General features: G+C 42.5%; 1 pseudogene; it reads left to right on the top strand.

Moving 5' to 3' along the window:
- Positions 1–7263: 7263 nt before the first annotated feature.
- Positions 7264–13279, top strand: LOC111964679 (zinc finger homeobox protein 3-like; annotated as a pseudogene).
- The last annotated feature ends 10088 nt before the right edge of the window (positions 13280–23367 follow it).

The raw sequence follows: 23367 nt of genomic DNA, 5'->3' as shown, positions 1-23367 counted from the left end.
TGATTTAGCTGGAGGAAGTTCTAGCCATCCAAGTATTTAAATCACAAATACAGGCTAATAATTTATCCGTGGAGCTAACATTCTCTAGTGACATAGAAATGTAAAAATGTTTAACGTCTGCATAGCAGTGAAAATCAATGCTGTGCTTTCTGATAACGATGCCAAGGGGTAACATATATAAACTGAACAGTAATGGACCCAAAATCGAACCTTGAGGAACAACATCTACAATAGAGGATATGTCAGTAGAAAGCCCCTTGGTAATGACCAGGTCCTGAGTATGGCTCCGGTTATGGGTGGGCCCAGTAACATGTTGGATAAAGTCCAAAGAGCTCAAAAGATTAATAAAACCAATGGCTTTGGAATCAGTCTCTTTGTCAACATGAAAATGAAAATCGCCCAACACAATGATTTTATCATAGTTCTCAAGGACATTAGACAATAGTTCAGATAAATCCGTAACGAAAGTGGGGCAGTGCTTTGGTTGCCTACACAGGGTTATAGCCATTAAAACCTCTTAGATTTAAAGTCCCCTGTTTAGGGGACCTGCATGGTTCCGGTACGGTTACGACCAACATTTTGGCTTATAGATCGATCTTTAGACGCCGTAGATTGAAATGGCTTACCTCTCCATGCTTCTTCTGAGCCCGTGTGACGTAGGATGGGAAATCAAATCAAACTTTATTTGTCACATGCGCCGAATACAACAAGTGTAGATCTTACCGTGAAATGCTTACTTGCAAGCCCTTAATCAACAGTGCAGTTCAAGAAAGAGTTAAGAAAATATTTACCAATAAACTAAAGTAAAACATAATAAAAAGTAACACAATAAAATAACAATAACGAGGCTATATACAGGGGGTACCGGTACCGAGTCAATGTGCGGGGGTACAGGTTAGTCGAGCTAATTTGTACATGTAGGTAGGGGTGAAGTGGGGGGGTGTCAATGTAAATAGTCCGGTGACCATTTTGATTAATTGTTCAGCAGTCTCATGGCTTGGGGGTAGCTGTTAAGGAGCCTTTTGGTCCTAGACTTGGCGATCCGGTTCCACTTGCTGTGCGGTAGCAGAGAAAACAGTCTATGACTTGGGTGACTGGGGTCTTTGACAATTTTTGGGGCTTTCTTCTGACACTGCCTAGTATATAGGTCCTGGATAGCAGGAAGCTTGGCCCCAGTGATGTACTGGGCCGTAATCACTACCCACTGTATTGCCTTACGGTCAGATGCCGAGCAGTTGCCATACCAGGCGGTGATGCAACCGGTCAGGATGCTCTCGATGGTGCAACAGTAGAACGTTTTGAGGATCTGAGGACCCATGCCAAATCTTTTCAGTCTCCCGAGGGGGAAAATATGTTGTTGTGCGCTCTTCACGACTGTCTTGGTGTGTTTGGACCATGATAGTTCGTTGGTGATGTGAACACCTGTAGTCCACGATCAGCTCCTATGTCTTGCTCACATTGAGGGAGAGGTTGTTGTCCTGGCACCACACTGCCAGGTCTCTGACCCACTCCCTATAGGCTGTCTCATCGTTGTCGGTGATCAGGCCTACCTACCACTGTTGTGTCGTCAGCAAACTTAATGATGGTGTTGGAGCCGTGTTTGGCCACGCAGTCGTGGGTGAACAGGGAGTACAGTAGGGGACTAAGTACACACCTCTCAGGGGCCCCAATGTTGAGGATTAGCGTTCGCAGATGGGTTGTTGCCTACCCTTACCACCTGGGGGCGGCCCGTCCGGATGTCCAGGATCCAGTTGCAGAGAGAGGTGTTTAGTCTCAGGGTCCTTAGCTTAGTGATGAGCTTTGTGGACACTATGGTGTTGAACGCTGAGCTGTAGTCAATGAACAGCATTCTCACATAGGTGTTCCTTTTGTCCAGGTGGGAAAGAGCAGTGTGGAGTGCGATTGAGATTGCGTCATCTGTGGATCTGTTGTGGCGGTATGCAAATTGGAGTGGGTCTAGTGTATCCGGGAGGATGCTGTTGATGTGAGCCATGACCAGCCTTTCAAAGCACTTCATGGCTACCGACGTGAGTGCCACGGGGTGGTAGTCATTTAGGCAGGTTACCTTCGCCTCCTTGGGCACAGGGACTATGGTGGTCTGCTTGAAACATGTAGGTATTACAGACTCGGTCAGAGAGAGGTTGAAAATATCAGTGAAGACACTTGCCAGTTGGTCCGCTCATGCTTTGAGTACACGTCCTGGTAATCCGTCTGGCCCCGCGGCTTTGTGAATGTTGACCTGTTTAAAGGTCTTGCTCTAATCGGCTACCGAGAGCATTATCACAGAGTCATTCAGAACAGTTGTTGCTCTCATGCATGCTTCAGTGTTGCTTGCCTCGAAACGAGCATAAAAGGCATTTAGCTCGTCTGGTAGGCTCGCGTCACTGGCCAGCTCGTGTCTGGGTTTTACAGTTTTTAATGTCCAGTTGGTAGGATAATCTTGATCGTAGATCATTCTTTTTATTTTCCAATGATTGCACGTTGGCCAATAGAATGGATGGCAGTGGGGGTTACTCACTCACCTACGAATTCTCAGAAGGCAGCCCGACCTCCGCCCCCTTTTTCTCTGTCTTTTCTTCACGCAAATGACAGGGATTTGGGCCCTTTCCGAGAAGCAGAATATCCTTCACATCGTACTCGTTAAAGAAAATGTTTTCTTCCCGTTCGAGGTGAATAATCGCTGTTCTGATGTCCAGAAGTTCCTTACAGTCACAAGAGAAGGTAGCAGCAACATTTTGTACAAAATAAGTTCAAAAATATGTTACAAACAACGCAAAAAAACATAATAGCACAGTTGGTTTGGAGCACGTAAATGTCAGCCATCCCCTCCGGTGCCATTCTATTCGGAAACCACTTCTAATCTGAAACCACTTCTAATCTGAAACCACTTCTAATCTGAAACCACTTGAAGCTGGGATGTCCCTCCTACCATTTAATTCGCTCTTCTGACTGTCCATCAACTCCTGGCTGAACCCTACTGTATATCACAGCCACTGACAAAGCACATGCCTGCCATACTTACATCATAGCACAGCAGGAGAGCGTTGTTTAATCACTGTAGGACATTCAGAGATTCATTTATAGCCATGAATCTAAAACCCTTTCTGTTTGTCGTAGATGGACAAGATTAATATGAGATGAAAGGTTCATGAAGCCAAGCTAGAGCTCTGTGAGACGTTCACAGCGATGGGGGCAGATGTTTTGATCAAGAGAGCTTTAGAAAATATGCACATTTTCTCTAACACTAAACATACAAATACGTATTTTACACTTTTAAGGAAGGTGGAATTTTATAGTTAATTATTTAAGAATTTGATTATACTGTATTTAGAAAGCATTTAAGTAATTTCATGCCTTATTCAGTTTTGTTGAATAGGAAATACATCATATAGGAAATACATCATATAGGAAATACATCATATCAAATCTTTCAGATTTTATATTTGTATCATATTTGTACTGTGTATTTGAGCTTGTGTCCTCAAAATGACTACACCTCAGCAATTCAATTATTTTTACCAGAAAAGTGAGATTTTAACCGTTGTTGGAGTATGCAGCATTACTAGTTATTGTTTATGGCCCTCTTATGATAAATAATTAATTTGCGGGATTATGTAGATTGCATTTTTTAAACAGTATAGCATGATACTCAAAAGACTCAAAGTCGCCAAAGAAATGTCCTTACAGTTGAGAACATTAGTAAAAATAGAGGCTGTCTCCCCACCCTTTTCCCCTTTTCTGATAGAGTATGAAAAGCTGTAGTCCGGGGGGAGGCTTCAATAATAGTGGCACTACAATCTGAAGACAAACATGTTTCAGTGGGAAACAGGCAATGAACTTTGTACTCAGTAATGAGGCCATTCACGAGAATGGTTTTCCAGTGATTGCTCTAACATTTAAAAGTGCCATATTCAATGTGTGGGCCACTCTGGGGCATCAGTCTCGAGGTAACCAATGGAATAACAAATACATGAATAATGTTACAACCACGTTTTCTGAAAGTCTCCAATCTATCAGAATGGTAGGAGATGACAGTTTTTATAAACTCAGTAGAAGGCGGATTTAGAGGAACATCATTTAGTTTACTCACAAAAACCATAGAGACATTTCTACGGGAGTTGATATGGTTTCCAAGTCCTCTGTTGCTTATTCTGCCAGGAAGGACTGGATCACTACCAGACCCTGTCTGTCAGTCTCCAAAACAGTTTACAATGTTGCCGGAAATACTCCTGGAACCCCTGCGGTTAGGGTGAATCCCATCTCTTTAAAAAGTGCTGGTTGCTCCCACTGCAAATCAAAGTTGCCACAAAAGGAAACATTCCTGTTGTTACAAAGATTCTTCAGGTACTCGTTTAGGGCAACAATCATTATCTGGAGGGATGATTCTGGTGTGAAACAAGAGATCTAAACTATAAGGAAGTAGAATGTCATGGCCCTTGGGCCACTGAATGTTTGGGACTTTAAAAAACAAAAGGAGTAAACTTATTAAAATGACACAGAACCTGTTCAACAAGCAAACATGACATACAGTTGAAGTCGGAAGTTTACATACACTTAGGTTGGAGTCATTAAAACTCGTTTTTCAACCACTCCATAAATGTCTTGTTAACAAACTATAGTTTTGGCAAGTCGGTTAGGACATCTACTTTGTGCATGACGCAAGTATTTTTCTAAACAATTGTTTACGGACAGATTATTTCACTTATAATTCACTGTATCACAATTCCATTGGTCAGAAGTTTACATACACTAAGTTGACTGTGCCTTTAAACAGCTTGGAAAATTCCTAAAAATTATGTCATGGCTTTAGAAGCTTCTGATAGGCTATTTGACATCATTTGAGTGAATTGGAAGTGTACCTGTGGATGTTATTCAAGGCCTACCTTCAAACTCAGTGCCTCTTTGCTTGACATCATGGGAAAATCAAAAGAATCAGGCAAGACCTCAGAAAGAAATTGTGGACCTCCACAAGTCTGTTCATCCTTGGGAGCAATTTCCAAATGCCTGTATGACGTTCATCTGTACAAACAATTGTATGCAAGTATAACACCATGGGACCACGCAGCTCATACGGCTCAGGAAGGAGACGCGTTCTGTCTCCTAGAGATGAACGTACTTTGGTGCGAAAAGTGCAAATCAATCCCAGAAGAAACAGCAAAGGCCTTGTGAAGATGCTGGAGGAAACAGGTACAAAAGTATCTATATCCACAGTAAAACAAGTCCTATATCAAAATAACCTGAAAGGCGCTCAGCAAGGAAGAAGCCACTGCTCAAAACCGCCATAAAAAAGCCAGACTACGGTTTGAACTGACGGGGGACAAAGATCGTACTTTTGGAGAAATGTCCTCTGGTCTGATGAAACAAAAATAGAACTGTTTGGCCTTAATGACTATCGTTATGTTTGTAGGAAAAGGGGGAGGCTTGCAAGCCGAAGAACACCATCCCAACCGTGAAGCACGTGGCAGCATCATGTTGGGTGCTTTGCTGCAAGAGGGACTGGTGCACTTCACAAAATAGATGGCATCATGCAGAAGGAAAATTATGTGGATATATTGAAGCAACATCTCAAGACATCAGTCAGGAAGTTAAAGCTTGGTCGCAAATGGATCTTCCAAATGGACAATGACCCCAAGCATACTTCCAAAGTTGTGGCAAAATGGTTTAAAGACAACAAAGTCAAGGTATTGGAGTGGCCATCACAAAGCCCTGACCTCAATCCTATAGAAAATTTGTGGGCAGAACTGAAAAAGTGTGTGCGAGCAAGGAGATCTACAAACCTGACTCAGTTACACCAGCTTCTGTCAGGAGGAATGGGCCAAAATTCACCCAACTTATTGTGGGAAGCTTGTGGAAGGCTACCTGAAATGTTTGACCCAAGTTAAACAATTGAAAGGCAATGCTACCAAATACTAATTGAGTGTATGTAAACTTCTGACCCACTGGGAATGTGATGAAATAAATTAAAGCTGAAATAAATCATTCTCTCTACTATTATTCTGACATTTCACATTCTTAAAATAAAGTGGTGATCCTAAATGACCTAAGACAGGGATTAAGTGTCAGGAATTGGGAAAGACTGAGTTTAAATGTAGTTGGCTAAGGTGTATGTAAACTTCCGACTGTATGTGCTTTTACCAAGCGACAGTACCCACATATTCTGAACAGCTCGGGACATTACGCAAACCCAGTGGACCTGATAGGAAGACATGAGCCTGGATTGTCTGATTAATAGGCAGTGTACACATAGATTGCACAACACATTTGAGACAGTACAACACATTTGTGATACAATGGAGAGTTTGTCTGCACAAAAATGTTGACACAACCGTTGTCTCAAGTGAGTTATACATCATTTGTACAACCTGAGTGTGTAGGGGGACATAGTGTTTGGTTATTGAATACAGAACCACATTTCTGAACGTTTTGTTCAGAAAACGCAAAGAAAGACAAAGAAAACATGATGGCATCTTAAGTTCTTGCTTGATTGGTTATGGTTTCCATTCAAGGTATTGTGAGTTAAATGGTAGGCAGGATGGGGCTTATATTACACATTGTTATAGCTTCAGTCTTGAGTTCTCATCTCGACACCCACAGTAATTGACATAATCAGGTGATCACAGTGACTAGGCAAAAATAAAAATAAATGCCAGCTAACCGGTCAACCATGTATGCTTAGTGTGGTACACCTTGCAAACATGTGTTTTCATTGTGTTCATTGTGTTCAGTTGTATAATACACAGTAATATCATGGGATCATGTGTTTGTGGAATGTTTGATTTTGGGATAAAGTGAAGTCCATTTGAACAAGTCACTGTTGGTCTTGGATGGACCAAAGTGTTAGTAACCTGAACGACAAACACAGATGAAAGTGATGATAAAACGAGGAGTCAATTATGACTGCCACTGAGGTCCTTTAGATAAGAATCCTGTCAGGTGTAGCCCGTTACTGCTTGGCTGTAACAAAAAACTGCACCGACACCAGCCCTGACAGGTGACCAGATTGCCCAATCCTGGTTTAAAGTGATGGTTAGAGTTTGTGTCATCTTTATATCATTGTTCTCATGCTACATTGTGCTAACGCAGACTTGCACTTTAACACCAAAGCTTCACTCCCACCTTTGCAATTAAGATCTACAGTGTCTGTACATACTGTACTTTCCATTACTTTGCTGACGTGATGGGTTATCACCCAATGGCCTGAGAACAAAATGTGAAGAATTGGCCCACCTGGCTACCCGCCCGGCTACCCATCCTTCCCGTATAAAAACCCTGATGTGTTGTCTGCCAGACACAGAGGAGTAGGTACAGCTCGATCAGCTGTGCTATTTTACCCTGAACACTGTTCATCGCTTACCTGATCTGAACGACTGGTAAGGACATTTTTATTTAACGGACTCATTGTTTTGACCTGTGTTGAATTACTGTATGTTGAATGTTCAGTGAAAAGTCAATGTTATGGTCGTAGAGATACTTCTGAGAAATGTGATGTACTTGCATGTTTTGATAATTGAGGTCTCACAACATCACCGATTTGCTAGCTCAGAAATATACAAATGTAAATACATAAATTAATATACATTTTAGAATTGTATATATTTTTTATATTTAAATACAAGAATAAATAAAAAACTTGATGTTTATTCATCCCTCACGGTGATAGCTTTGAAATATATTGGTTATGGGGAATACACTATACGTACACTTGACAAAGCATTTTAAAACATACATGAGAGTGTTGGTTGAAAAATCCTTCAATTACCTGCTCAGGTTTCATCTTTTTTTGCCTACAACAATAATGTAAAGCCTCTCATGAACTTGAATTGAAGAGTTTCATTCCAAAAGGATATTCTTTAGGTACCTTCGTGTGTGTAAAATATTACTGTTCTCAGATTTTTAATTAATAGATTTTAGATGTGTATTAAAATGGGTTTTTGTTGCAAAATGCTATATATTATTTAGCTGGAATGGAATGTTTGTATCCTGTATATTTGACTGTGATATGTGGTTGTCCCACCTAGTTATCTTAAGATGAACGCACTAACTGTAGTCAATCTGGATAAGGACGTCTGCTAAATGACTAAAATGTCAAAAGAAAATATTTTACATACAGATCTCATATCACTGTATTGATTAATTTGGTTTATATATTGACGTCACAAATGTATTATAAGTTCTTTATTAAAAATGTAGTTATTTATCACATTTGACTGTGTAAAACCCAGCAGTGCTACTTATTCCTCTGAGAGTGAGAAGGATATATAGCGTTTTGCCACAAAACATGATTATTTGTCTCTCTGAAATTAAACCAACAAGTGATAGATTTCAAACAAATACACGTCTGTCATTGAACACCATGCCATGATTAGATGGTGAAAAACCCCATCCATCTCTTTCATAAGTTCTTTAAACAATAAAAGCTAATTTACCAACATTTCAGAAAATGGATATACTGTAAGCAGTAATTTCTGATGAAAAAAACAAATGTGAAGAATTGCTGTATGCAGTTCCTTCGGAGAGTATTCAGACCCCTTGACTTTGTCCACATTTTGTTACGTTACAGCCTTAGTTTAATGACAAAGCAAAAACAGGTTTATAGAAATTGTTGCAAATTTACATAAAAAAAAACCCTGAAATTTACATAAGTATTCAGACCATTTTACTCAGTACTTTGTTGAAGCACCTTTGGCAGCAATTACAGCCTTGAGTCTTCTTGGGTATGACGCTACAAGCTTGGCACACCTGTATTTGGGGGGGGGGGGGTTCCCCTTCTTCTCTGCATATCCTCTCAAGCTCTATCAGGCTGGATGGGGAGCGTCACTGCACAGCTATTTTCAGGTCTCTCCAGAGATGTTCAATCGGGTTCAAGTCCGGGCTCTGGCTGGGCCACTGAAGGACATTCAGAGACTTGTCCTGGAGCAACGTTGTCTTGGCTGTGTGCTTAGGGTCCTTGTCCTGTTGGAAGGTGAACCTTCATCCCAGTCTGAGGTCCTAAACGCTCTGGAGCAGGTTTTCATCAAGGATCTCTCTGTACTTTGCTCTGTTCATCTTTCCCTCGATCCTGACTGGTCCACCAGTCCCTGCTGCTGAAAAACATCCCCACAGCATGATGCTTCCAGCACGAGCTTCACCGTAGGGATGGTATTGGCCAGGTGATGACCGGTGCCTGGTTGCCTCCAGACGTGCTGCTTGGCATTCAGGCTAAAAAGTTAAATCTTGGTTTCATCACACCAGATAATCTTGTTTCTCATGGTCTGAAAGTCCTTTAGGTGCCTTTTGGCAAACTTCAAGCGGGCTGTCATGTGCCTTTTACTGAGGAGTGGCTTCTGTCTGGCCACTCTACCATGAAGGCCTGATTGATGGTATGCTGCAGAGATGGTTGTCCTTCTCTAAGGTTCTCCCATCTCCACAGAGGAACTCTGGGGCTCTGTATGAGTGACCAACAGGTTATTGGTCACATCCCTGACCAAGGCCCTTCTCCCGCGATTGCTCAGTTTGGCCAGGCGGCCAGCTCTAGGAAGAGTCTTGGTGGTTCCAAACTTTTTCGACTTTTCGATTTTGTTCTTGGGGACCTTCAATGCTGCAGACATGTTTTGGTACTCTTCCCCAGATCTGTGCCTCGACACAATCCTGTCTCGGAGCTCTACGGGCAATTCCTTCAACCTCATGGTTTGGTTTTTGCTCTGACATGCATTGTCAACTGTGAGACCTTATATAGACAGGTGTGTGCCTTTCCAAATCATGTCCAATCAATTGAATTTACCACAGGTGGACTCCAATCAAGTGTTCTCTGTTTGTCTGTTGCCAGTTTGTCTTGTTTGTCAAGCCAACCAGTGTTTTTGTCAGCTCCTGCTTTTCCCCAGTCTCTCTTTTCTCGTCCTCCTGGTTTTTGACCCTTGCACGTCCTGACCTTGTACCCACCCGTCTGACCACTCTCCCTGCCACTGAGACTGCCTGCCGTCCTGTGCCTTTGCCCCACCTCTGGATTACAGACCTCTGCCTGACCTGACCCTGACCTTGAGCCTGCCTGCCGTCCTGTTCCTTTGCCCCGTTGCTGTAATAAACATTGTTACTTCGACACAGTCTGCATCTGGGTCTTACCTTGATTCCTGATAGTATAGCGTTTTGGAATGAAACTCTTCAATTGTGCCCTTTGTGTAGAACAGCCTTACAGCTTCTCTTTGTAGGATAATCATGTATTTTTGTTATCCTATATCTTTCCATACCATTCTAAACAGATCACCCAAAGACAACATGAAGCTGGAGCTGCTGGTGGTGTTGGCTGTAGCAACCCTGGTTCCCAGCCTGTCTGAGGGGCTGCTGCTCTCCAAATGTGAGCTGAAGGACAAACTGGCAGAGGCTGTTGACCAATTCAATATGAATGAGAAAAATGCAGCAACAGGTGTCGAACTGGACGACGTCTTGGCCAAAAGTGGGTTGTGAATTCTATGTAGGCCTATTGTATTTCTGCGAGTTTCGAGAGATCACTTGAAGGTGGTGTGAGAGAGCAAAAAACATCAATGTCACTGAACAACGTCTCAAATTTAGTTAAAGGGGAAGTTCAATATTTTACAACTTAATGTTAAAGGGGTCGTCAACCTAGTAGTCTATGGACCTGGAGATTTTTTTCTTTAAAGAGCCACTACAAACTTCAGTGAACTTCAGCTAAAATCAATTGGAATGATAGGGGCAATTTACAAAATTCAATGGTCAAATCAAGTGAGATAAACTCAATAATTGATTAAAGTTCATTAAAGGTGATTTGGCCATTAAAAAAAACATTGCACGGTTGCCCCTAGCTAGCGGTTCCTAAGGTTAGCTGAAGTTTGTAGTGGCTGTTTAAAGAATAAAAAAACATGGATTACAGTTTATTTTACAGACTACTTTCAGGGTGAGGAACCATCTAACATCAAGTTGTAAAATACTGAACTTCCCTTTTAATGATGGCACCCTGAGGATCATGTCAGGCTTTTGATCATGTCAAACCCTTACTTTGGTGTTCAACAACACACCTCCAGGTACTGCTGTTTTAAAACGTCCAAATATATAATCTCTCTCTATTCCCTTCCTGCTCTCACTGTGACTTGGTTGGTCCAGTTATCTGCAGTTCGGACCAAAAGTCTGGCTTAAACACCAGCCTTGTGACCAACCTTGTCCTGCGCAAACCTATCCTGCATAAACACAAAAGGCGCCCCATCAGCAGGAGACCTGTGAGACTGTTCGGGCGCAAACGTCCAGGTAGAGATGTTGAGTCAAAGGAAGATGGAGTCAGTTCTGAGGGAGAAGAGGACAAGCCTAGACCTAATGGGAAGCCTGGGGGAAAGAGTCCAAGACCTATAGGAAAGCCCGGGGGAATGCAACCAAAACCTACTGGGGAAACAGAGGGAGTGAGCCCAAGATCAGAGAGGCCTGAGGGGAAGAGACCGAGACCGAGACCAGGGCGTCCTGCGAGAGGAAGGAACAAGCGTGAGGCCGAGGAGTCCACTGGTGATGAGGAAGAACATGACAAAGTTGAGGCGCAAGAAAGCAAAGCGGCGGAGGAGGAGGAAGAGTTTGGCGGCTATGAGGACGAGGGTGATGAAGACGAGGTTGACGAGGATGAGCTGGACGAGGAGGACCTGGAAGAGTTAGAGGCGGAGCTGGACGAGCAAGAAGGAGAGGAACTGAACGAGAGAAAGGGGAACAGGAGGAAGAGACATCCCAAAGCAGTTCAAAGGTCACGGACACAGCCGCAAGCCACCGCCAAGTAAGCCGATGCTCAAGCCGATCAGGCCATTCAAGCCGATCAAGACCCTGTCCTTCAGCTTTTTTGGTCTCTTCCAGCTGAGCAATCGCCTCGCCTGCGTCTCCTCCAACACCACTCGCTCTCTCAATCTCTGTAAGACAGAGTGCAGCTGTGAGTACAAACATCTTTCCGTCCACAACCTGTTTAGCACAATGTCATCAAATGCCTGCATGTATGTATGTACAGTACATGTATGTATGAAAAAATGAATGAAATAATAAACGTCAGGCTTTTGATCATGTCAAACCCTTACTTTGGTGTTCAACAACACACCTCCAGGTACTGCTGTTTTAAAATGTCCAAATACATCATCTCTCTCAATTCCCTTCGTGCTCTCACTGTAACTTGGTTGGTCCAGTTATCTGCAGTTTGGACCTAAAGTCTGGCTTAAACACCAACCTTGGGACCAACCTTGTCCTGCGCAAATTAATGAATGAATGAATGAACAAACAGATGGATTGTTCTTGTGTCATGAACAAAGACAAGACAAGAGAATAGAACTAGTGGGTTTCGTAATCAACCTCACTTCCCTGTAATCACACTCACTCCGTTTAGTCCTACGTTAGCGAACCGTTTTAAGGCGCAGGGCTAAAATACCTGCAACGTGCACACAAAGGCCTTAGGTAATTGACGGGAACTGTACTGACTGTATGACTGTTTCTGCCCTTCCAGCCTTCGTTGATGACATCCGTGATGACATTGCCTGCTTTGTGAAGTCTCATGCCTGGATGTAAGTTAACGCCTACCAATACTAGTGAATAGTGAGGACGATGACATTGATGCCACACTGATGTTGATCCATAAAACATGAATTAGAGTGAAGCAGCCCCCTGACAGCACAAAAGAGGTGTGGTTTGGGCCTTAATTACTGCAATCTTATTCAATAGAAATTTGACATTCAAAATGCAATAACATAAATGGTTACTTTTGTACGGTAATCGTCTTTTAAGCCGTTGTACAAATTTGAAGCAAGAATATACAATAAGAAAATAATCACCATTTTCATTTGTGTATTCCAGGAAGGCTCTGAAATGTGCCAAGCTGCAAGCCTCTGAGTACTTTGAGTGTGACCAACCACTTAACAGTACTATAAGTACTTTACAAACAACATGGCATTTTCCTTCTTTCTCTGAACTCTTATCTTTTGCTATAAGCGGCACTTAGCAAATATGCTACTTTCCATCACCTCTAGATGGCGTGCTAGGAAGGATTTGAGCCCGTTATTCCTTGGGACAAGTGCCTCCTATAGACATTAGGCAACAGTATCCCATTCTCCTTCAACTGTCCAACTACCACCAGTAAGGAAGTTCAATTTAACAGATGCCATTATGTTGAAAATGTCTCCTTTGTTGCTTGGTAACATTTCCTTCTTTGAAAAACAAAAATACATAAAATGATCATGAAGACTTTTGGTTTCCAGTGTTTTATTTCCTATATGCAAATATCTGAATGTCTGTACATTGCTTGTGTGTATTAAATAAATACAATTCTATTAAATGAAGCATTCCATTTTAATCTCAAAGAAATGAAACCCAACATGTATTATTAAGTTGTCATTATTTGGAGGGATGATCATGGTATGAAATGAGATATGTAGAATAGAAGCTACCAACTGGGTACAGACGTCAATTCAACGACGTGGTGGAATAAGTACCCAGTTGTCAGAGTAAAAGTAAAGATACCGTAATAGAAAATGACTCAAGTCAATGTGAAAGTCACCCAATAAAATACTACTTCTGTAAAAGTATTTGGTTTTAAATATACTTAAGTATCCAAAGTAAATGTAATTGCTAAAATATATTTAACTATCAAAAGTAAAAGTATAAATCATTTCAAATTCCTTATATTAAGCACACCAGAAGGCACCATTTTCATCTTTTTAAATATTTTTTTAACAGATAGCCAGCGGCACACGCCAACATTTAGACATCATTTACAAATGAAGCATGTGTGTTAGTGAGTCTGGCAGATCAGAGGCAGTAGAGATGACCAGGGACGTTCTCTTGATAAGTGTGCGAACTTGACAATTTCCTGTCCTGCTAAGCATTCAAAATGTACTTTTGGGTTTAAGGGAAAATGTATGGAGTAAAGAGCGCATTAGTTTCTTTAGTGAAGTAAAAGTAGTCAAATATAATAGTAAAGTACAGATACCCTAGAAAATGACTTAAGCAGTACTTTAAAATCACTGATTCAACGTCTATCCCCCGTTGGTTCAATGTAATGTTGTTGAAATGTGGAAACAACGTTGATTCAGCTAGTGTGTGCCTGTAACGCTCATCGTTAGGTGGAAGAGAGGAGGACCAAGGCGCAGCGTGGTAAATGTTCATGATGATGAATTTGAATGCAAAATCCAACACTAACAAAATACAAAACAATAAAGGACGTGAACAGACCTGAACTTGAGAACATAAAACATGAACGCACGAACAGGAACGCACGAACAGGAACAAAAACAGTACCGTGTGGCGAACAAACACAGACACGGCAACAATCACCCACAAACAAACAGTGAGAAACAGTCTACCTTAATATGGTTCCCAATCAGAGACAATGACAAACACCTGCCTCTGATTCAGAACCATATCAGGCCAATACAATGAACCCAACATAGAAACACATAACATAGAATGCCCACCCAGCTCACGTCCTGACCAACTAAACAAGGCTAAACAAAGGAAATAAGGTCAGGAACGTGACAGTGCCCAGTGGGTATTAACAGAACATGTCATGGGCCTTGGGTCAGTGGATGTTTGGAGCTTTGAAAAAAAAATGGGGGTAACAACAATAACAAAAAGGACAAAAATGAGAAACATACCTAAGCAAACTTGGTATATTCCAAAAATATAGCCTGTGCACTGATTCAAATAATATATTGTGGTTCCTCTAACCACAATTTTGTCAATTTGAAAACATGATTAATTAACAAAGTAATCTGTACACATTGCATAACTGGATTATTCATCAAACTGACTGGGAGCAGAAATCAGCCCAATATTAGCCAAATAATGTTAATTCGGCACAAAATCCCCAATGTAGTCAGACCCACTGGGCTAAAGATGGACCAGCCCATCTCTCATTTGCCAGAATTTCGCTGTGGCCATTCTGCCTCTGATTACTTATAAATCCCACTGACTACAGTACAGCCTCCTAAGAAACATAATGAAGAAAGCCACTTGGGCTGGGGTGCTGGAGAATGGGAGCAACTGCAATGACATGACAAAAATGACAGTTAACCAGCAAACCAAAATTTGTTCTGTGAACGTTCCCAGAACATTCATTAGGTTGCCCTAAAAGTTATAATAACACAAAACGGTCCAGTTGTGTTGATGATAATACAATGTTTGTATAAAACATTTGCCTGGTGGTAAAAGAACGTTCCCAGAACACAGTTTCTTATTACATTACCTGGAAACCCAATAAGAACATTAGTGGAATGTTCTGTGGTGTTTTTTTACAGATGGTGTGTACAACATTTGAGTGAATGTTAGAACATTCTAAGGATATTTAATTTAAAACATTTTCTGAAAAGAATCAAATGTAATTCTTCATCAAAAACATTATTGAAATGTTTTTGGGATGTTATCATCCTAATGTTAGATAAAAGCCTAACTAAAACTTAATGGGAATGTTATTTAATGTCCTGGGAATGTTTGCTGTGAACCAGGTAAATGTGTTGCAAGTCCACAATTTACATTTCTGTTTGTTCTGAACACTCTATAGCCTTAATTAAGGATCGGACCCTTTTTTTAAATTTTCGCCTAAAATGACATACCCAAATCGAACTGCCTGTAGCTCAGGCACTGAAGAAGGATATGCATATTCTTGATACCATTTGAAAGGAAACACTTTGAAGTTTGTGACAATGTGAAAGTAATGTAGGAGAATATAACACTTTAGATCTGGAAAAAGATAATACGTCGTCTTTGAAATGCAAGAGAAAGGGCAAAATGTAATATTCCAGGTTAGGCGCAATTTCGATTTTGGCCACTAGATGGCAGCAGTGTATGTGCAAAGTTTTAGACGGATTCAATGAACCGTTACATTTCTGTTCAAAATGTTGTATCAAAACTGCCCAAATGTGCCTAATTGGTTTCTTAATACATTTTCAAGTTCATAACTATGCACTCTCCTCAAGGAAAGCGAGAGAAGCAGAGTGGGTGGTGGAACCATTGAGCATTATGAGCATGGGCGAGGGCTGAACAGGGCGGGACTAAAGTTGGAGAAAGCTGAACTTTATTAAAATCCTCTACGATATTTATTTTTTTCACCTTTATTTAACCAGGTAGGCCAGTTGAGAACAATTTCTCATTTACAACTGTGACCTGGCCAAGAAAAAGCAAAGCAGTGTGACAAAAACAACAACACAGAGTTACACACAAACAACCGTACAGTCAATAACACAAAAGAAAAACTTCAAATCAAATCAAATCAATGTACAGTGTGTGCAAATGTAGAAGAGTAGGGAGGTAAGGCAATAAATAGGCCATAGAGGTGACATAATTACAATTTAGCATTAACACTGGAGTGATAGATGTGCAGATGATGATGTGCAAGTAGAGATACTGGGTGCAAAAGAGGATAAATAACAATATGGGGATGAGGTAGTTGGGTGTGCTATTTACAGATTGGCTGTGTACAGGTACAGTGATCGGTAAGCTGCTCTGACAGCTGATGCTTAAAGTTAGAGAGGGAGAAATAAGACTCTAGCTTAGTGATTTTTGCAATTCGTTCAGTCATTGGCAGCAGAGAACTGAAAGGAGGCGGCCAAAGGAAGTGTTGGCTTTGGGGATGACCAGTGAAATATACTTGCTGGAGCACGTGCTACGGGTGGGTGTTGCTATGGTGACCAGTGAGCTGAGATAAGGTGAGGCTTTACCTAGCAAAGACTTCTAGATGACCTGGAGCCAGTGGGATTGGCAACGAATATGTAGCGAGGCCAGCCAACGAGAGCATACAGGTCACAGTGGTGGGTAGTATATGGCGTTTTGGTGACAAAACAGATGCACTGTGATAGACTACATCCAGTTTCCTGAGTGTTGGAGGCTATTTTGTGAATTTACATTTACATTTAAGTCATTTAGCAGACGCTCTTATCCAGAGCGACTTACAAATTGGTGCATTCACCTTATGATATCCAGTGGAACAACCTTTACAATAGTGCATCTAACTCTTTTAAGGGGGGGGGTTAGAAGGATTACTTTATCCTATCCTAGGTATTTCCTTAAAGAGGTGGGGTTTCAGGTGTCTCCGGAAGGTGGTGATTGACTCCGCTGACCTGGCGTCGTGAGGGAGTTTGTTCCACCATTGGGGTGCCAGAGCAGCGAACAGTTTTGACTGGGCTGAGCGGGAACTGTAACTTCCTCAGAGGTAGGGAGGCGAGCAGGCCAGAGTGGATGAACGCAGTGCCCTTGTTTGGGTGTAGGGCCTGATCAGAGCCTGAAGGTACGGAGGTGCCGTTCCCCTCACAGCTCCGTAGGCAAGCACCATGGTCTTGTAGCGGATGCGAGCTTCAACTGGAAGCCAGTGGAGAGAGCGGAGGAGCGGGGTGACGTGAGAGAACTTGGGAAAGTTTAACACCAGACGGGCTGCGGCGTTCTGGATGAGTTGTAGGGGTTTAATGGCACAGGCAGGGAGCCCAGCCAACAGCGAGTTGCAGTAAATCCAGACGGGAGATGACAAGTGCCTGGATTAGGACCTGCGCCGCTTCCTGCGTGAGGCAGGGTCGTACTCTGCGATGTTGTAGAGCATGAACCTACAGGAACGGGTCACCGCCTTGATGTTAGTTGAGAACGACAGGGTGTTGTCCAGGATCACGCCAAGGTTCTTAGCACTCTGGGAGGAGGACACAATGGAGTTGTCAACCGTGATGGCGAGATCATGGAACGGGCAGTTCTTCCCGGGAGGAAGAGCAGCTCCGTCTTGCGAGGTTCAGCTTGAGGTGGTGATCCGTCATCCACACTGATATGTCTGCCAGACATGCAGAGATGCAGTGAATGACATCGCCGAAGTCAAGGATCGGTAGGATAGTCCGTTTTAATGAGGGTATGTTTGGCAGGATGAGTGAAGGAGGCTTTGTTGCGAAATAGGAAGACGATTCTAGATTTAATTTTTAATTTTAATGTGAGTCTGGAAGGAGAGTTTACAGTCTAACCAGACACCTAGGTATTTGTAGTTGTCCACATATTCTAAGTCAGAACCGTCCAGAGTAGTGATGCTAGGCGGGCGGGCAGGCAGCAATCGATTGAAGAGCATTTAAAAGCAGTTGGAGGCCAAGGAAGGAGTGTTGTATGGCATTGAAGGTCGTTTGGAGGTTTATTAGCACAGTGTCCAAAGAAGGGCCAGATGTATACAGAATGGTGTCGTCTGCGTAGAGGTGGATCAGAGAATCACCAGCAGCAAGAGCGACATCATTGATATATACAGAGAAAAGAGTTGCCCTGAGATTTGAGCCCTGTGGCACCCCCATAGAGACTGCCAGAGGTCCAGACAACAGGCCCTCTGATTTTACACACTGAACTCTATCTGAGAAGTAGTTGGTGAACCAGGAGAGGCAGTCATTTGAGAAGCCAAGGCTATTGAGTCTGCCGATAAGAATGCGGAGATTGACAGAGTCGAAAGCCTTGGCCAGGTCGATGAAGACGGCTGCACAGTACTGTCTTTTATCGATGGCGGTTATGATARCGTTTAGGACCTTGAGCGTGGCTGAGGTGCACCCATGACCAGCTCGGAAACCAGATTGCATAGTGGAGAAGGTACGGTGGGATTAGAAATGGTCGGTGATCTGTTTGTTAACTTGGCTTTCAAAGATTTTAGAAAGGCAGGGCAGGATGGATAAAGGTCTGTAACAGTTTGGGTCTAGAGTGTCTCCCCCTTTGAAGAGGGGGATGACCACGGCAGCTTTCCAATCTTTGGGGATCTCAGACAATACGAAAGAGAGGTTGAACAGGCTAGTAATAGGGGTTGCAACAATTTCAGCGGATAATTTTAGAAAGAGAGGGTCCAGATTGTCTAGCCCAGCTAATTTGTAGAGATCCATATTTTGCAGCTATTTCAGAACATCAGCTGTCTGGATTTGGGTGAAGGAGAAGCGGGGGGTCTTGGGCAAGTTGCTGCAGGGGGTGCTGAGCTGTTGGCCGGGGTAGGGGTAACCAGGTGGAAAGCATGGCCGGCCGTAGAAAAATGCTTATTGAAATTATCGATTATCGTAAATCTATTGGTCATGACGGTGTTTCCTAGCCTCAGTGTAGTGGGCAGCTGGGAGGAGGTGATCTTATTCTACATTGACTTTACAGAGTCGCAAAACGTTTTGGAATTTGTGCTACAGGATACACATTTCTGTTTGAAAAAGCTAGCCTTAGCTTTCTTAACTGACTGAGTATATTGGTTCCTGACTTCCCTAAAAAGTTGCATATCGCGGGGCTATTCGAAGTCCGTCATGGCATATGGTTTACATCGTTTTCATGCTCATCAAACCATTCAGTGAAGTTGAAGCCTAGGCTAATCACCGGTGATGGCCATTGTGCTCGTGCCAATAGCCTATCTCAAATAAGATACTTTGAAAACACTGCTGTTCACTCAAAATTAGGAGTTGTTGAGAAAGAAAAATTGTCAGCTTCTACAGACAGATCCCACTTGGAAAAACTGGTTGAATCAACGTTGTTTCCACATCATTTCACCCCCCCAAAAATCAATCTGATGATGTTGAATCAACGTGGGAAAACTGACTGGATTTGCAAAAAGTAATCAATTTAAGGGCATTTTGTCTTTTTTTCACCCAACTTTTCACCTAAATCCAATAACATGGTGACATGTTTTGTTGATTTCATGTTTAATTCATATTAGATGAAAATTCAACCAAATCTAAATCAAAAATAGACGTTGAATTTACATATGTGCCCAATCTTCTCTTTTCAGCAGTAGGCATTTGCTTTCCAAACTGAATATTTTTCCCACTATTGTATTTTGAAATTTGCAAAAGGCAAACTGACAGCAGCAACCAACCATAGAAATATAATCCATAGATAGAAGTTTCCATTCAAGTCAGGACTGGCAGCCATTGCCAATGTACCCATGAGTTTAACAGTCAAATTCCCAGGGTTAGAGGTTCCATAACCCTTCTATGAATTATATGTCTATGGCCACAACAGAACAAGCTGTTCTACTGCATATTTACCACGCTTGCTGAATCCACAGCTATTTTTTAGATGCTATTGCTCCTCGGTGGCTAAATGATGCTCTCTGGTGTAGTATTTTGAAGGCTTTTATTTAGGCCTATGTCTATTCAGACAACGGTAGCCTAAAATAATTTTAGGCAAAATAATTTATATTTCAATTTATCAGAGGGTGCTGCAGCACCTCCGGCCTCCCTACTTCCCAAACCCATGTAGGAGGCTACTGGAAAAAAAGCATGTGCAGAAAATACAGATTTGGTTGCTCTGTCCTTAATTATTGTTGAAGATCATGGTCGGCGTATGACTTCATAAAAGTCACTTATTTCTTACCACTTCCTAAATCCGTTATGGTCTGGCGTAGGTATAATAGCTAAGTTGGTAGAATTATATGTTTTGCTGGAGAAATGTGCTGTAGACTTATAGTTTGTGGGTGTATAAGAACCTCTCGTAAACCACAATGTGAAGTATTGGCAATGATTTAGAGTGAAAAGATGGATTCCTTTGTAATGGGAATTTTAATGTTTGTGCTTTTCTTATATCAAATCATTTCTGGGTAACCTTACTGTGATTGTTTTCAATTCAAATGGATAAAAATAAACAAAACAGCTTCTTATCAAAGAGCAATTTCTCTAGAAAGAATTTGCTAGGACTGTCTAGGAGCAGTCTGCGTGGGGAGGGGAAAACTGAAAACTATCTGTTATTGGCAGAGGTTTGGAACTCTCTTTGTTATTGGTCTATTAAGCAATTTACCGCCTGGTGACCGGCAGGCCAAAACTCCATCCCACCAAAACAGGCTGACATTTCAGGCGATCTTTTCAAACAGCTCTTACATTAAAATGGCATTATCATAATTTTCACAATATTATTCCAACATAAATATATAAACTCAGCAAAAAAAGAAAAGTCCCCTTTTCAGGACCCTGTCTTTCAAAGATAATTCGTAAAAATACAAATAACTTCACAGATCTATATTGTAAAGGGTTGAAACACTGTTTCCCATGCTTGTTCAATGAACCATAAACAATTAATGAGCATGCACCTGTGGAACGGTCGTTAAGACACTAACAGCTTACAGACGGTAGGCAATTAAGGTCACAGTTATGAAAACTTAGGACACTAAAGAGGTCTTTCTACTGACTCTGAAAAACACAAGAAGAAAGATGCCCAGGGTCCCTGCTCATCTGCATGAACGTGCTTTAGGCATGCTGCAATGAGGCATGAGGCCTGCAGATGTGGCCAGGGCAATAAATTGCAATGTCCGTACTGTGAGTTGCCTAAGACAGCACTACAGGGAGACAGGATAGATAGCTGATCCTCGCAGTGGCAGACCACGTGTAACAACACCTGCACAGGATCGGTACATCCGAACATCACACCTGCAGGACAGGTACAGGATGGCAACAACAACTGCCTGAGTTACACCAGGAACGCACAATCCCTCCATCAGTGCTCAGACTGTCCACAATAGGCTGAGAGAGGCTGGACTGAGGTCTTGTAGGCCTGTTGTAAGGCAGGTCCTCACCAGCGTTTATCGTCGAAGGAATCAGTGTTACACCGAGGCCTGTACTCTGGAGCAGGATCGATTTGGAGGTGGAAGGTCCGTCGTTGTCTGGGGCGGTGTGTCACAGCATCATCGGACTGAGCTTGTTGTCATTGCAGGCAATCTCAACGCTGTGCGTTACAGGGAAGACAACCTCCTCCCTCATGTGGTACCCTTCCTGCAGGCTCATCCTGACATGACCCTCCAGCATGACAATGCCACCAGCCATACTGCTCGTTCTGTGGGTGATTTCCTGCAGGACAGGAATGTCCTATGTCGGATCTCAATCCCATTGAGCACGTCTGGGACCTGTTGGATCGGAGGGTGAGGGCTAGGGCCTTTTCCCACCAGAAATGTCTGGGAACTTGCAGGTGCCTTAGTGGAAGAGTGGGATAACATCTCACAGCAAGAACTGGCAAATCTGGTGCTGTCCATGAGGAGGAGATGCACTGCAGTACTTTAATGCAGCTGGTGGCCACACCAGATACTGAATGTTACTTCTGATGTTGACCCCCTAGTTCAGGGACACATTATTCCATTTCTGTTAGTCACATGTCAGTTTATGTCTCAATCTTATGTTAATACAAATATTTACACGTTAAGTTTGCTGAAAATAAACGCAGTTGACAGTGAGGACGTTTCATTTTTTGCTGAGTTTATATAAAACAAGTTTACTGCACTGTGCCTTGAAGTGCATACTGTACCTTCACACAAGTAAATCCTCAAGATACTCTTGAAACAGTGTTATATCATTGATATATGTCATATTTTGGTTGCTTGGTTTATTAGACCTATCCTCCATCATCACCTCCACAAGGCCAGATATCAGTAGTCCTCCACCTGACCCAACAACCTTCTACGCACATGGAAGAGGTAAGTAAAGAGTCTAACAGCAGTGAGTCTAGAGGCCTGGCCGGTGTGAAGGCTGAGAGTAACAAACATGAGTGAGAGTGAGACTGAGGCTTTACTTGCGCTGGTGTTCTGCACTAAATAGAGGTTGTCCTTTCCTACCGGTCACAGATCCATGCAGCAGACATGAACATACTGGGCCAGGAACAGAAGATCAGCCCTGGGACGGAATGTCTTGCAGTCTCCAACAGACCAGCTCAAAGTCCTGTGGTCCAGGGCAGACCAACAGCGGAGCCCCAAGACCGGCAGAGGGTTGTCTTGGCTTTAGGCGCAAGGCCACCTCCCAGTTGACCCCATCAAAGATTCCTGTTCATATCCTGTCTAGAAACATTAGTGGAATACACAGACTCTTGGCCCATTTTGCATGCCGAGTTGGTTGCGTGGCAATGGTTGACGAGTGATAGGTAGAGTGACATGGTCAAAGATTGATTGTCGTCTGGGATCAGACACTAAATAGATGGGAGGATAGGAGGAGCGCACCGCAGTCAGAGGCTGTCATTTTAAAAGCAGAGCAGTCATTGTATTTTAATTGTGAGCATGAAATACTTGTTCTGATTATAATTTATAAACAGTGATATCCTATTTTACAGAGGAAGCCTCCACCAATGGGGATGTACACCCCTTCACCAATGTGAAACACAAGCTGCGGGTCCTCCCAAGGGTATCAATAATATTAGCATGTACTCTGAATGACACCACGACTTAACTTCTCACACCGCATCAGCCAATCATGGCTCTGCCTGGTGTTCTCACCTCCCCAACAGCTGCTTGTGCTAGTTACACCATTTAGCTCTGATGGAACAGCCTGGGAATACCCAATTGAAATGATTTTATCCATGTTTAAAATGCTGGGCACTGAAGTGTACAATATGTACATGTTATGTAGTAAATTCAGTGTGGTGTAGACCACCGGCACCCCCATTTTAAAATTATTTCATTCCTTTTTTTTGTACTGGAAGCAAGCT

Source organism: Salvelinus sp. IW2-2015, linkage group LG1 (assembly GCF_002910315.2).
Source record: "Salvelinus sp. IW2-2015 linkage group LG1, ASM291031v2, whole genome shotgun sequence".
In the NCBI taxonomy this organism is placed as follows: Eukaryota; Metazoa; Chordata; class Actinopteri; order Salmoniformes; family Salmonidae; genus Salvelinus; species Salvelinus sp. IW2-2015.
Note: the sequence above shows the minus strand (reverse complement) of the source record. Positions and strands in the feature narration are given on the sequence as shown.